This window comes from Microtus pennsylvanicus, chromosome 12, assembly GCF_037038515.1.
Source record: "Microtus pennsylvanicus isolate mMicPen1 chromosome 12, mMicPen1.hap1, whole genome shotgun sequence".
In the NCBI taxonomy this organism is placed as follows: domain Eukaryota; kingdom Metazoa; phylum Chordata; class Mammalia; order Rodentia; family Cricetidae; genus Microtus; species Microtus pennsylvanicus.
The window spans coordinates 24242019-24256863 of record NC_134590.1 but is presented as its reverse complement, the minus strand read 5'-3'; positions in this window follow the sequence as shown (position 1 = coordinate 24256863).

Genomic DNA, 14845 nt, shown 5'->3' with positions numbered 1-14845 from the left:
AGCCATGCTGAATAGAGTTTTTCACTTCAGATCAAACGGTCAATATTGATGTCTTGTTTGATCACCTTTCCTGGAGGAACCTTTGTACTCTGGTTGCTGGGGCTATTGAGTTACCATGTTTATTGAGATAACCTCACCTCAATAGAGTTATTTTATATTACCAAAGCCTGTCATACTAATTAGTAAGGTGCAAAAACTCTTTGCTCCAAGGAAGGACTTGTCTAGGTGTCCACTATTGTGGCTATCTTAAGGAAAACCCAGATAGGGGAGCTACTTTCCAAGATGGCACCCATGTGTACAACTGTTTATCTGTTAATTTCATCTCTTTCTCTGTTGAATCTGTGGTTGGCTAGAATGTGCAACAGAAGCACAACTGTGCAAAGGCAAGTTCATAATAACATCTGAAGTGTCCACGTTTGTCTCTTGGGATATTTCTTTCCTGGGTTGCAGGCTAATATATTAAAAAGTTATGATCATTTTAAAGGACTCATATTGGAGGGAGCACAAACCAGAAAGGGATTTTGTGTAGTTACATACTACAGAATCCCAGTAATGTGGGAGAAGAAACATTTTGTGCATTTTAACACAAATGAGTACCATATGAGGAAGACATGAGGGACCCAAGCAAATGTCTTGCCATGTGTGAGAACTACCTTCAGCTGCTTTAGCTATCCTATCCCTAACAATGGAGCAATAATAAAAACCTCATTGTATGTACCAAGATTCCTGATTTACTAGAACAAAAGCAATATGACTGCCAGCATACTTATCTTTGTACTAATAAGAACAAAGAAGCATTTTCCGAGTTAATTATTCATTTTTCCCCAGACCTAAGGTGGTTCTTAGCATTTCCTCTTTTTATTCTACTATAATCTTTCAACAATTCACTTGTGTAAGAATCACCTCCAACGTCTCCTTAGATACTGAAATGTAGCATGTTCTATTTTCATGACCTAAAGATGCCCAAATTAAAGCATGAATACATGGAATTATTCCCTCAAAGTCACACAGCTAGTCATGGAAAGAACAGACATTTGAAGCAGCACTAGAGCCTTTGTGCTTAACTGGAATATAATTATGTTGCTGACAAGTTACCTTGGCTCATCAGAGCTGCATAATTGTTAGGAAACACACTATGTTCAAACTTGAAGTCAAACAAGCCTGGAAATAAAAATAGAAATAATTTCCCCCTCCTTCTGTCTTTGTTCTTGGGGTCTGTGTCTTCTACTGAGAGGACGAATCCACTGTGGTGTTTAGCATGTATGCCTTCTGTGAGATGGCAGAAGACAGCACACGGGGCTCCCTGGCTGTCGGCCAAATGCTGTGGTGTTCTGTTTGCACCATGCCAATCCCTTTGTCACTTGTTAAAATTCAGTGTTCTTCCCACTCTCAAGCATTGCTACCATCTGCTTGCACATGACTTGCACAATGAGTATGTGGTAATTGCAGCTGTGTGCCTGCTACCAATTAATAAATAAAATGGCCTAAGAAAATTCCCCGTAAGCATCTATTTAAAACAGTCCTCTACCTTTGCAGTTTTTGTTGTTCCTATTACGGCCTAATTGATGATTCTTTTCAAAGTTCGTGATGCTATAAGAAGTTAAAACAAATTTTACGAACTCTTTTGTTTATCAATCAAATTGAAATAATTTTAGGGACAAATTATTTAGATCATAATATTTATTATGCGGAATAGAACTTTTTATTTAATTTCTTTAGAAGGAACCAAGATATCACTCAATAGGGAGTGGAATAAACACCCAAGAGAGGTGTAGATTACAGCTATCAAAGCTGGAGGGGTGGAGGTATTGAGGACACTTGAAAATAAAGTCTCAGGCTTCAGACATGGAGCTACAGCATCTGGGATTTGTCGTGATGTGTTCTAATATTGTTTTCATACAGTGTTTCTTTACTATGCCCAAATTCTTCAAAATCCTCCCTCCCTCCCTCTGTCTCTCTCTGTCTCTGTCTCTGTCTCTCTCTCTCACACAAACACATACCCCTGTACATACATACACACATGCTGTGCCATTATATGTTGAAAATATATAATTTACTTTTTGATTCCATAGGAAGTTACAATTAAAAGATTGCTTTGAGGCCTTGAAGGTAAAACGGTGTTGAGACTGAAAGACTATGGGAATTTTTAAAGTTGGACTAAATGCATTTTTTATTATGATATGGCCATTAGATTGTTGGGACCAGCACTGGAATGTAGTCACCTGAATGAGAAATATGTTCCATAGTCTCATACATACCCAATTGGTGACCTTTTTTTTTTTTTTTTTTTTGAGAAGGCTTCCTGAAAGAAGTATGTATGTCACTTTGAGAACTTCAACTCAGACCTCCTCTGGTTCACTCTCTCTGCTTAATGTGCATTTCAAGATGTGAGTTCTCATCTTCCTGTTTCTGTCCCCATGCCTGCCACTTTTTGCTATGTCTACTCTGTGAGATCATGATCACCCACCGCTCTAGAACAGTGATCCAAAAACAATGTCGTACATGTACAAATTAACTTATGCAAGGTGTTTCATCACAACAACTGGAAAATAACTGAGAAATGAACCACTTAACACTGTCTCACACCCTTCCTTGTTTTTATTTCATGGTTCATGCTTGTAATTATTCTCCTATATATGTTCATCTTCTCCCTCTGTAAAACTAACTTTATATCCACACAACTCTCCACTTATTTCTTTCTTGCATTGCTTCCATGAAACAAAGCAAAACTACTTAAAATAAATAAATAAATACCCATGCTTCTGCTCTGCACTTATTTCTATTTTAAAGTATAAAGTTTAATTTTCAGCAAGCTGATTTAGCTTTAAAATTCACCTGCCACCTTCACTTCAATCCATGTCTCCCATATCATCTGGATTTCCCTTTCTATGAGGTCAGAGATTTTGTCATAAAATCATTCTATGTACCTGCCACCTTTATGTAAAAGGACACACCATTCTCTAGCTACTTCCCCAGGAGCATCTTAGGATTTGCAGTAAATCTCTGCCAGGCACCTACATATGCACACTCTCACTTCCCTTCCCGCTAATTTACACTTTCTTAATCCTTCTGCATCCAGAGTATCATCTGCTGGTTCTTGTTAGATTGGCTAATACTGTGCAGCCACCAGAAACTCACTGTTCTGTTTTCTGATTACTTTGTTACTCTGCTCTTTCTCACAGTTTCTCCCAGCTCCTAGGAATCTCAGTCCTTTGGTGTTTTATTTTTCTCATTATCCAGCTCCATTCCCCTGTCTGGTCTTCATGTGAGTCATTCCACAAACAGGCAATGTCCTTTCCAGCTCTCATCAGTCACTCTTTTTTCTTTCAGCACACTCCCTGGGTGACCTTACTGAGTTCCAGAGTTTTACTGTATGCTGATGACTCTCCGATTTACAATTCCAGCCTAAATCTCTCCCTGGGGCAGTAATCTCATATATTCAACCTGCTATTAATATTTCTCCTATGTGTTTTTAGGCCTCTTACACATGCAGCACACACTGTTAACACACAGCATGAAGCACACTTCCTTCATCTTTTCTAACTCCCTTCTTCATGCAATTCAATTCTATGCTTACTTATTTATTCAGAAAAAAACTTATTTAACATTTCAACAGACTTTAAATTTCTTTTTCCTTCTTTATTTTTATTTACAGAGCATTTACTTGCTTACATTCCATCTCTCCCACTAGGAAATAAAATTCACAAAGATCTACATTATCATATCCTTGAGAATTCAAAATATGGGGCTGGGGATACAACTCAGTTCATAAAGTGCTTGCTAACCAAGAATGATGATCTGTAGTTGGAATTTCTGTACCCCCATAAAACATCTGAACATGGTAGCATGCACCTTACCTCAAGTACTGGGGAAGGCAGAACCAAGTGATCTACAGAGGCCACTGGTTAGTCAGTCTAGCCAGCCTGTGAGCTTAGGTTTATGATGAGATGTGGTTTCAGAAAACAAGGTTTCTTTAGGAGAGAACATCCAACATTGACCTCAGGAGTCCACTTCCATGCACAAACATGCACACACACACACACACACATACACACACACAAAGATGCACATACACTACACTTACATGCACACAAACTGTTTAAAATAGTCAATAAAATATATATCACAGTATATATCCAGAATTTTTATAGTGAAATAAACATGATTATGTTAATAGTTAAATTTGCTGTGATGGAAAAATAAATCCCTGTATTTATAAACAAAATATCTTTGTCTATCTGTGCCTTTGTCTCTCTGTCTCTCTCTCACACTCTGTCTTTCTCTCTGAGTCTCTATCTTTGTGTCTCTCTCACTCTGGGAATAACATTGTCACATGTCATAGATGCTCCTTTTGAGATGATTAGTTTATGTGAAAATACCCTCCTTGCACAAACCTAGAAAAAATGCACGGCCCCGAGGGGAAATCACAGGTTTGCATGTTTACAGCATGACAGTTGGGCAATTCCAGCTACTACTGAGGGATATGAATGAGTGTCACACAGTGACGGGAGGAGAAAGTGTCAAGAAACCACCATCAAAGAGATGAGCCCAATCCTGGTCAAATAGGTTGCTGTAGATCTTAGAAGGAGGTTTCATTCATGTAATAGTGTGAACTGTCAACCTGACAGTCTAGAACCCCTAGGCTATGGTCCTCTGGGGAATTATCTTGCAAAAGATCACTGAGGTCAGCAGACTCTTCCACTCTGGTGCCATCATTCCCTGGCAGGTATCTTGTAGTATGTATGTGGATAAAGGGATCTGAGTGGCATACTCTATTTTTCATTCTGTTTTCTTATTCTAGATGTGCTGTAACCAGTTGCTTCGGAGTCTGTCTGTTTTGACTTGCCTGCCTCAAGAAAGACATAGCCTTCAATAATCAGAATAATCTCTCTCTCACTATCATTCCTTTTGTCACAACAACAGAAGAACAAGTAAGATAAAAAAAACTGAAACCAAAGAGTGGTACGCTGATGTGATAAAGTTGACCATGTGGTTCTTAGGAATCTGGAACTGGTTTGTGAATTGAGTATGGAAGGGTTTAGAATTTTGGCTTGGAAAAACCCTTGAGGCCTTTTAAGCAAAACTTTGGGTCATTCTGATGGATAACAAGAATTCAGAAAGAAGCATGGACAATGGGGGTCCTGACTCAAAAGGCTTTGACTAAGGCATGCCTCTATGAGGAAGCAGGGCTAGGTCGGACTCATGTGATATATGGCCACCAGTGTGACCTCATCTTATCCATTTCTTGAGAACCTGAGAGAAATTGAGTAATAACTAATGCATTTTGTGCGAGAAAGTTTCAGATAAGAAGAGTACGTATGCAAAGCAGCTGTGATTACTAGAGAGAAATTAGTGTCATTAAGGAGAATTTGGTTACTCTGTGTTAGGCACTGGGAAAATAGGAAGGATGCCTTTGACCAAGATTGCACGCATCAAGCGCTCCAACTTGTCAAGATGCAGATTTCTGTGAAAGGAGAGGGCAAGATGAAAATGAGTTAGGTGGAGGAAAGAGGACTTCCAGCTTTTCAATAGAATCCTCATAGGTGAGTGCTTCCACAGAGTAAGGACACGGGAAATATAAACCTTGTGGAACCAGTGTTAGAGGCATGAGGGATGCAACCCTGAATCATGGAAAATGCCAAAAGCCAGGAACATGTGACAGAGTCCAGTAAAGTTGCCCTGTTAAACAAGTGTGTGATATTGTGAAGGTGAGGTCTTTATTTCGGTGGAGACCTCAAGATCTTTGAGATACCAGGACTCAGGTTTATCTGGTAGGGAGAAATATGAACGTGAAATTGAGCTGGCCTTGGTAAGAGTCTGTTTGTGCAGATGGCAGAGCTGGAAACTTAGGGCTACCAAGGCTCTCTGAACCCAAGCAGTTTTATCAGGAGACTGGTTTCAGACATGAAGTTGCAGGATGAGATGTTTTCCCTGTTGGTCTTGGTTTGATTTGCTCTGTTAATTCTTTGCTATGTAATGATTTTTTTCCTTTTGGAACAGAAATATACTCTGTTCCATTATACTTGCAATTATAGCATTGTAATTTGTGCAATATATTTCAGAAGCTCAGAGTAAAGAGTCTTTAGACTTTAAGGCATAGAAGCTGCTAAACACTACCAGGCCCTTTAATATTGTACCAAATGTATTTTACATTAAGAATGTTCATAATCCTATGAGGACAGGGTTATAAGGTTATGGCTTAAATTTTTGTGTTTTTATGTTAAGCTCATAATGAGTGAAATTGTTATGATTGTCAAATTGGTAGAATCTAGAATTTCCTTGGAGATGAACCTCTGGTAATGCCAAGGGAGATTATCTTGATTAAGTTCACTGAGGTAGGAAGATTGGCATAATGAGAGTAACATCATTCATGGAGATGCATCCTGGAACACATGGACACAGAAATGGAGATGCAAAGAAGGCATGTATAACTTGCTTTAAACAGCTGCATCTATTCTGTGTTCTTCAAAGGCTTCTCCGATAGTAAATGTAATGATGGGATATTAACATGCTACGGGAAGTGCTGAAATGTTAAGAAGCTTTTGTTTCTATTATGTGTATGTGACTCTTTATATGTTTTTATTCTCATGCCTCATTGAATTGTAAACTTTAAAGATTTTAACCATATTCTCAGCCCAAATAAATCCATTAGCATTAGTTTCTAGCTTGGTCATGCAAAGTATTACACAGTGCATTTCATATAAAATAGAAGGCAAGAAATCAGATATTAATTCCAGATATTTTAAAATATTGTTAATTTCTATTAATTGTATTGATATTGATAAATAGCCATTTCAGACTTCTCTCTATGTAATTTTCTAGGAGAATTTTTTTTCTCAATGCATATTTATTCCTCTTATAAATCTAGTAGGATAAAGTACATATAGATAGTAAGTAATAATTCTAATATTTACTGCTTTTATAATCCTACAAGGAATAAGTAAAATTCCCTTATATTTTGAGTTCTAGTCATATACTAGGGAATTATTTTCAGTTTCCTCATAGGAAACTGTGTACATCGCAATCATATTACAAAAATTCCAAACATAGTATGCCTTGGAAGATGGGGGAAAAGCATAGCAATCTTAATTTCTGAAATCCTAATGTTTCACAGTTTAGTGAATAGATGATACACAGACATAATCAGCATTAATTGGGAGTGCATTTGAAGAGAAAAACTTCAGTACAGAGGTTCACAGTAGATCATCAGAGAGTACCAGACTAAGGAACAGCAACTTACAGAAAAAAAAAAAAGTAGCAGAATGGAAAACAAATCTAGGCCAGCCAGGTAGCTCAGTGGGTGATGCCACTCACCCCAGAGCCTAAGAATATGAGGTCAGTCTCTGAAACAACCAGAGATGACAGAAGGAGAGAACCAACTCCCCCAGATTGTATTCTGACTCTTCCACTTATATGCTGTGACACATACATGTTCTCATATCCACTTGGGCACACACACACTTAAAAAAAATCAACAGCTTCATCTTCTATTGATTTTATTCATAGATTTCAGGTTTATAATTAACAGATCATTCCAGAGCCTGTAGCATCTTCCAGAGTGGCATTTGATGTCCTCGAATAAGTTCCAAGAGCAAGCAAGTACTTCTCTGGGTTTCAAACCAAAACCCAAAGCAAAGATGCTGGGTCATTTCTAGATAAGTAGTAGTCACTAAGCAAGGGTTAAAATGGACTGTTGGGACGCTCCTACCCTTGTTGTCGTGAGAAGCCGTCATCATGTTTCAGCGTTCTAAATAGGTCAAAAAGACATGCAACTGCATGTGCATCTAATTACGAGTAAAGACAAAACGTGTTGTCATAATAAGCATTAAACTGTACTTCCAGTAGAAACTACTTAATAATCATGAAGGCATTTACCATTATAAAGAAAAATATTCAAACGGTAGAATCAGAATTTCAGAGCCCTCAATTATAATTAGAAATCAGGGCATCATAGTTCACTTGTTCATATATCTTTGTGCCACTGGCTAGTAATGTTATGGATTTGTAGGCAAGTTTTCAATGTCTACCAGTGACCTACCTTCCCTGCTTAAATTCCTTAATTTAGGGTAATTTGATCCTTTATCCAGTTTATCATTTTCATGTTTATATTAAGAAATGTTCAGAATGCTTTCCTAAAATGAGTATTTAACCTCATTTATCTTTAATGATCCAAAGGGATAAGATGATTTTTTTCAAGGCCAATGTCAAATTAAAATTTAAGAGACTGGAGACAAAATGTCAATGTTACTATTTCCAACACTGTAACAGGAGGGTGAAGGTATTAAGCCCAAGCCCACTGAAACAAATGGTAGTAGGCTGAGTAGACAGAGGTTTCTGTCCTGCCTGATCCCCTAGCTGTTCGGTTTCAAAGAAACACACAGAAGCTTATAATAATTATAAACTGGTTGGCCTATTAGCTCAGTCTCATTATTAGTTAGATTTTACAACTTAATTTAACCCATAATTTTATCTTTGTTTAGTTACGTAGCCTGGTACCTTTCCTTAGTGCAGCATTCTAATACTGCTTCCTCTGCATCTGGTTGATGACTACAGATTGAGCCTTTCCTCTTCCCAGAATTCTCCTAGTCTGGTTGTCTCACCTATACTTTATGCCTGGCTTGGCCAATCAGTGTTTTATTAAACCAAACGACTGGCAAACCTTTACGGGGTAAAAAAAAAAAAAACAAAAAAAAAACATTATGCCACAGTAGCTGTAGGTTAGATTCTCTGTTTTTTTTTATCTTGTTCAACCATTGCAGAAATGATGTTCCGAAAAGATACTGTGAAAAACATGTCTGCTATGATATGCAAATTGATTGTCCATATGTTATACAAAGCAACATGGAGAGAGTTCTGGAAAGTCTGGACTAAGGTTATGAGTTTCTGAATGTCTTGTGTCATAGTTCTATTCTTCATCTACTATGACTTTTCACAATATTTTAAAGTAGAGGCAAAAGAATCAACTCATTTTTTACAGCATGGATCAAAGGATGCTGTGCAGAGGCACAAATGTTATTTTCCTCTTCTTCAGGCAGCGGGAAATCCCGGGAGAGTGTCTTGTAAGCAAGAAGGCTAGAAGTGATGTTGAAGGGGAAAACGATTGCTTCTGACTGCTAATGTTTAATCTGTCCCCTACAGAAAGGAATGAGGCCTTTTATCTTTGCACAAAATAAGGTGATTTATAAGGGGACAAGATGATGCCATAGTCATTGATGCCAGTACCTAAGTAGTAAATTCAATTCAGCACATGACTTATGTGCATTTAAATACTGAGATAAACTTCACGAACATAATGGATCAGAGTTTCTTTTAAGTCTATTACGCTGTTGTTACCTTGCTGTTCCAGGTCACTATGAAATGCTAGTGTTTGATCTATTGCATTTAATGACAAGATATCATTTCATCATATTTGTATAAGTATGCTTTACTATAAAGCTGTTCTCATATGTTGAAAAGAAGTCAGAATATCTTTTCACACAAACTGTGAAATAAATAAGCCAGTATGAGCTCAAATAATAACAGTATAAGACTTTCATAATTATTTTGTAATATATTTGCATTTCAATTTTATTTTCTAAAATATTATTTGATATCTGTAAAGACATAAGCCTTTATGCATATCAGTTAAGTTGTACTGAATAATACAACTGTAGCTGGAATGCTCAAAATATTTATTTCTACTTTATGGCATTACTGCTGTGTTCTTATAATTTCAGTATTATTTTCTAAGTTATATAAACATTAACTGTTATGGAAGAACATTTTATGCTTTTGGAGAGAAATATTCAAAGAGTGCTTTCAAAGTCAGATTGATTTGTAAGAAATTATATATATTGAAATACATAATTTAATGAGTTTTACAATATGTAAAAATACAAAACCAATCCCACCATAAAGAAGGTTATTTAGAAAACAAACAAATCAAAAGAGGACCTGCAACTTGGAGAGGGATCTACCATTAGCTGAAAGAAGTAAACGTGGATATGATCAGATACACTGTAAAAATATATCAAATATTCAAGGAATAAATAACACTATTATTTAAAAAGAAAATTAATAGGGAAACATAGACTTTGGGCATAGGTAATATCACCATTTTTTCTAAGTTATTATTTACTCATTTTATTTTTAAAAATTAAAATAAAATAAATAGTATTCCCTTACTTTCCTTCCCTCCTTCCCACCCTTGCCATGTACACTCTCCCCTTTCTCTCAAATTCATGGCCTCTTTTTCTCTTATGTTAAGTGTGTGTGTGTTCCTAAATAAATAGTTATAGCCTTGCTCAGTCCCCTGAGGGTCCTTGAGATTTTAGTTTTTATGTTTGGCTGTCTATGTTTTGTCCTTGTTCAAGTCTTGTTTAGGCGGTCATGTTGCTAATCCTGCAATATAACTAACTACATTCTAAATATTTGTCTGCATTCTCACAAATAAAAATAGTGCCCACACTTCATCAATTATACTTCTTTTTGAAAAGGCAGAGATCATTATAGAAAACCATAGCAGACCAAATGTGATGGACAGCCACAATGAATGAGTCTGCACCGGAGCTTCTGCACCAAGGACTAGGCCATCATGGTGAAAGTGAAGGGGGAAAGAATCTGAGAGTTAGGGAAACAGGAAGTTTGCATAAGGTTTCATCCTTTTAAGATCTCAGAGAAGTATTTGCAGATCCTTTATTTAAAAGTATTAATTAGTAAATAGAACTAAAACCGTGGGTAGAAGAAAGACTGAAGTTTTAGTTTTTCCCAGTACTATTCTTATTGACTTCCCTTCCCTAATCTTGTGACCAAAGCTCACATCTCATTGACTTTCTGTTATTGCACAGTAGTTTGAATTTCCCAGAATTGATGGCAGAAGATACAGCATAACCCCACAGTAGTTCAGAATTGTATTTAAGAAAGGGTTATTTATTTAGGGAAGACTCACAGAGCACTGTCCTAGATCACAGTCCTCTGCATGGACAGGTAAAAGGAACCAAATCTAGCAGCCATAAGTGAGAACCAGAAGCAAGAGAGCAAGTGCACACTTTACAGCTGCATTTATAGTATAAGAGACCATGCCCAAGAGGGCTGGTATCTTAAAGCCTATTGGCTGAAGGAGCTGAAGGAGCTGAAGGAGCTCCATTTTGTTTAAATAAGATAGTTCCAAATACAATATAAAACTACGTATATTAGGAACAGATACTAAATATAAAGTTAGAATTACAACTAGCATATACAATATTAAACAAAGAACATATTCTAATGTTTCAATAAATATTCTATCCTATGGAGTCTAAGACTTGTATTGGAAATGGCTTGGCTAGATCATAATAGGATAGTAACTATGACTATTTAATCTTCAACCCCAATGAAGGCCTGAGAAGGGAGATAATATTACTTGAATAGGCAGGAAGTGCAATCAAGCAGCTTCCAAATGTGCAGTAGATGAGAGACAACCGGCAGGGTCTGTCATTCCTATGTGTGCAGCCTTATTTAATCTTTGTAAGTAGTCACTAAAGGGTTCTCTCTGGCCCTGTTTAACCCTGGCATTTTATTCAATCCCCTTTCCTAGTTTCCGAATCCTATCTCAAGTATTTAACGCTGCTGTGCTACATAGGGACAAGGTGCTCTAATCATAATGAGCCTGTTCCTTAGGATCAGGATAACGACCATCACCAAAAATTTGATCTTGGGAAGTTTCAAATCCTTTTCCTTTCCCTTGTTGCTCTAAAATATTTGCTTCTTTTATTCAATAACACTTCCAAAGCAGGTGAGGTCCATATTCTAGGACTGCTGAGGTTAATTGAAGCCAATCATGTGGGTTAGTCTTAGTGCTTGAATCCCACATTTTTACCATTTCCCTGACAAATGGTGAATGTAGCTCTTAAGAAACCATTGATAGTTTTATTTCTTTTAAATCACTCATACATATTGATTCCCATGCATATTCTTTGACTACCTTATGGTATGTTTGCCAGATATTCTTTCCGAGAAAATTGCAGGATATGCAGTTGAAAATCTGTATAAGTCATCCCAGGATCTGGCATGTACTAATGGTGCTAAATCATGTCCTTGTACTTTCTGTCCCTGATCATCAATTTCAATAATTTTCTCATTTTTTTTCAATTCTTTTTACTACTGCCTTTTTAAAAGTCTGAATCTCCTGTCCAGTGTTCTCTTTTAGTGTCCTCCCTGAGGATTCTAAGGTATGACTTGTCCAGTAAAGATAACATTTCATCCTTGGATATAATTTTGATTGTGTGCATATTATCTTCCTGGGGAGATATTTTTTCTATTAAAATTAAAATATAATTGCATAATATTCCCCATTTTACAACCTTTCCCATGTTTCTTGCTCAAACATTTCTCAAACCTATGGCTATTAAACATACACACACACTTAAACATCCCTTCATAAATAGATAATTGCAATCAGGTCAGTATGTACAATGTTACTTGTATGTAGAGGTCTTCAGGGGTGACCACTGGTATTAGATAACCGACTGCAAGGACTTTTCACTGAATAATATCATCTCTTTGATTTCAGCTTTCCTCAGCTGCCTGCAGTTCTTTGTAGAATGCTGAGGCCCTATGAGGTTTCCCATTTCTATGTTAGAATGCCCGTTGTTGTCTTTCTTGTTCAGGTCCTGTCTAAGCAGCTATGTTGTTGAGATATAGGAGCCACAGTCTCATAGAAACCAGTTTTTATGACTCTTATAATTTTTATGCCCTTTCTTTGATTTCCTTTGAGTCTTATATGCAGAAGTTGTTTTGTAGATGTATCACCTGGGACTGAGTACCCATTGATTTATTCATCTCTGCAACTGACTGGTTGTGGTTTGATGTAATGGTTTCTAACTACTGAAAAGAGAAGAATCTTTGATGAGGGGCGAGAACTACACTTATAGTTGAAAATTTTGTTCTATGAATTATGGAAGTAAATAGCATTTAAAAATTCAAGTGGACTTTCTACCTGTAAATAACTATACTCATCCATATGCTATTAATACGGATAATGGGGAAGGAAGGAAGTGAGACAAATATAAAACTCACATTTATTAGTTTCTTCTTGTTAGCTTGTTTTTTTGGTTCTTAACAATCATGCAATTCAAAGAAACTGAGGAGTTAGACTTAAGGGATGCATACGAATCATGAAAGAGGACTAAACAACACCGTCTATTGGGAAAAGATGCTCAAATGAGTTAAAAATAGATAAAAGTTAGTAAGTCATCAAAATGGAATGCTTTACACTCAGTATTTGAACCTAAAAACATTTTTCAATCTATTTTAATGATGACAAACCATATTTTCAAAAATACCCAATGCTATTTTACTATAAGTATGATACATTTTAATATGATTATTAATTTATCTGCCAATTAACCAAAAATACAGATAAAGTAAAACCCAAATCAATATAGTCTTTATTATAACTTCCTATTACGTGAGTAGATTTTTAAATGCAATAGCTAAGAAAATATAATTACTTTATTAATAAGACTTTTATTAAGACCTTCTGAAATAACAGCTTTATTTTATATTTGCTCATAAATTCATGATATATTTTCAATTTAGTTGGGTATTTATTAGCAAGAAATACTTCTTAACACAGAGAAGTTATTGATTAAAATTTTTTTCTTCTATTCTTCCATGTACTTTGTACTTGAACCCAAATTATCAAGCACTTTAAAAACTGGCATTCTGTGACTCTTCTATTAATGCCAACACAACTTTTCATTATTTTAAAAGACTAACAATGTCACAAACAGATTATTAGTACAGTGCTGAACATCACTCTGTGTGGCATGTTCGACATTCCAAATCTCAATTTATTTCTTCACCTGCGGGTAACCTCAGATTTTAGATTAATGTCATTTGATGACAGTGCAGTTCTGCGTGACACATTTTCAGTTGCTCAGACAAGACTTTGATGAACACCTTTAAGGTACAATGAATCTCTTTGGCTATTAAAAAGTGTCCTTGCACACTTTTTTAATCATAATGAATAATTGTCAGAGGTAAAAATGTTGCACATTTCAAACTATAAAGAAAATACACTAGTTGTATATTGTTTTTCGGTGTCAAAATCACTGGAGTCATTGCTTCCCACTGATTAAGCCTGTTCTACATGCTCACAATACACAGGTGAAAATGGTGCACAGTGGCAATTAGCCCTGTCAACTCCTCAACCACCAGGGTAGGGGGGATATTGAGGCCTTCAAAGAGCCAGAAATCAGATGTTATTCATGACATTTAGTAATCCTATTACTGTAGATAATTAAAATATAATACCCTTCCTACTTAAATATGATCACAACTGAGACCTGAATATTCCTTAATCTGAAAGCTGTTCATCAAAATTATGCTACAGATCATGGCAATATTAATTTCCTAGCACCTACCACTTCAGAGTATATTTAATATTCAGGTTCACAGTAATTCTTGAAAATTCTGCCATTCTTTTTGGAACCTGTTTTCTCAAAGAAAAGATAGAGTGTTTTGGATAGCCAAAACAGCACCAGAGTTTTAATAAATTGTGTATGTAAAATAAGTTTAGAAAGCATGAATTTTGCAAAATGGAAATAGTTAATCCAAAGTGCATAGAATCCTCACACCACTTTGTTTCAATATCTGATTTAAATTTATGTTGAAAAAAATCTAACACATAATTAACTAATACATGAAATCTTTGTATTTTCATCTGGATATATTTTTTATTGGAAAATTTTTTATCAAACCATTTAGCAATATTTTCTCAAGATTTGTTGGTATTATGCCTAATCTCTCTCTCTCACTCTCTCTCTCTCTCACACACACGGAATCTTAATTTATTTAATAGTTATTCTCAATACTATGTGTCAGA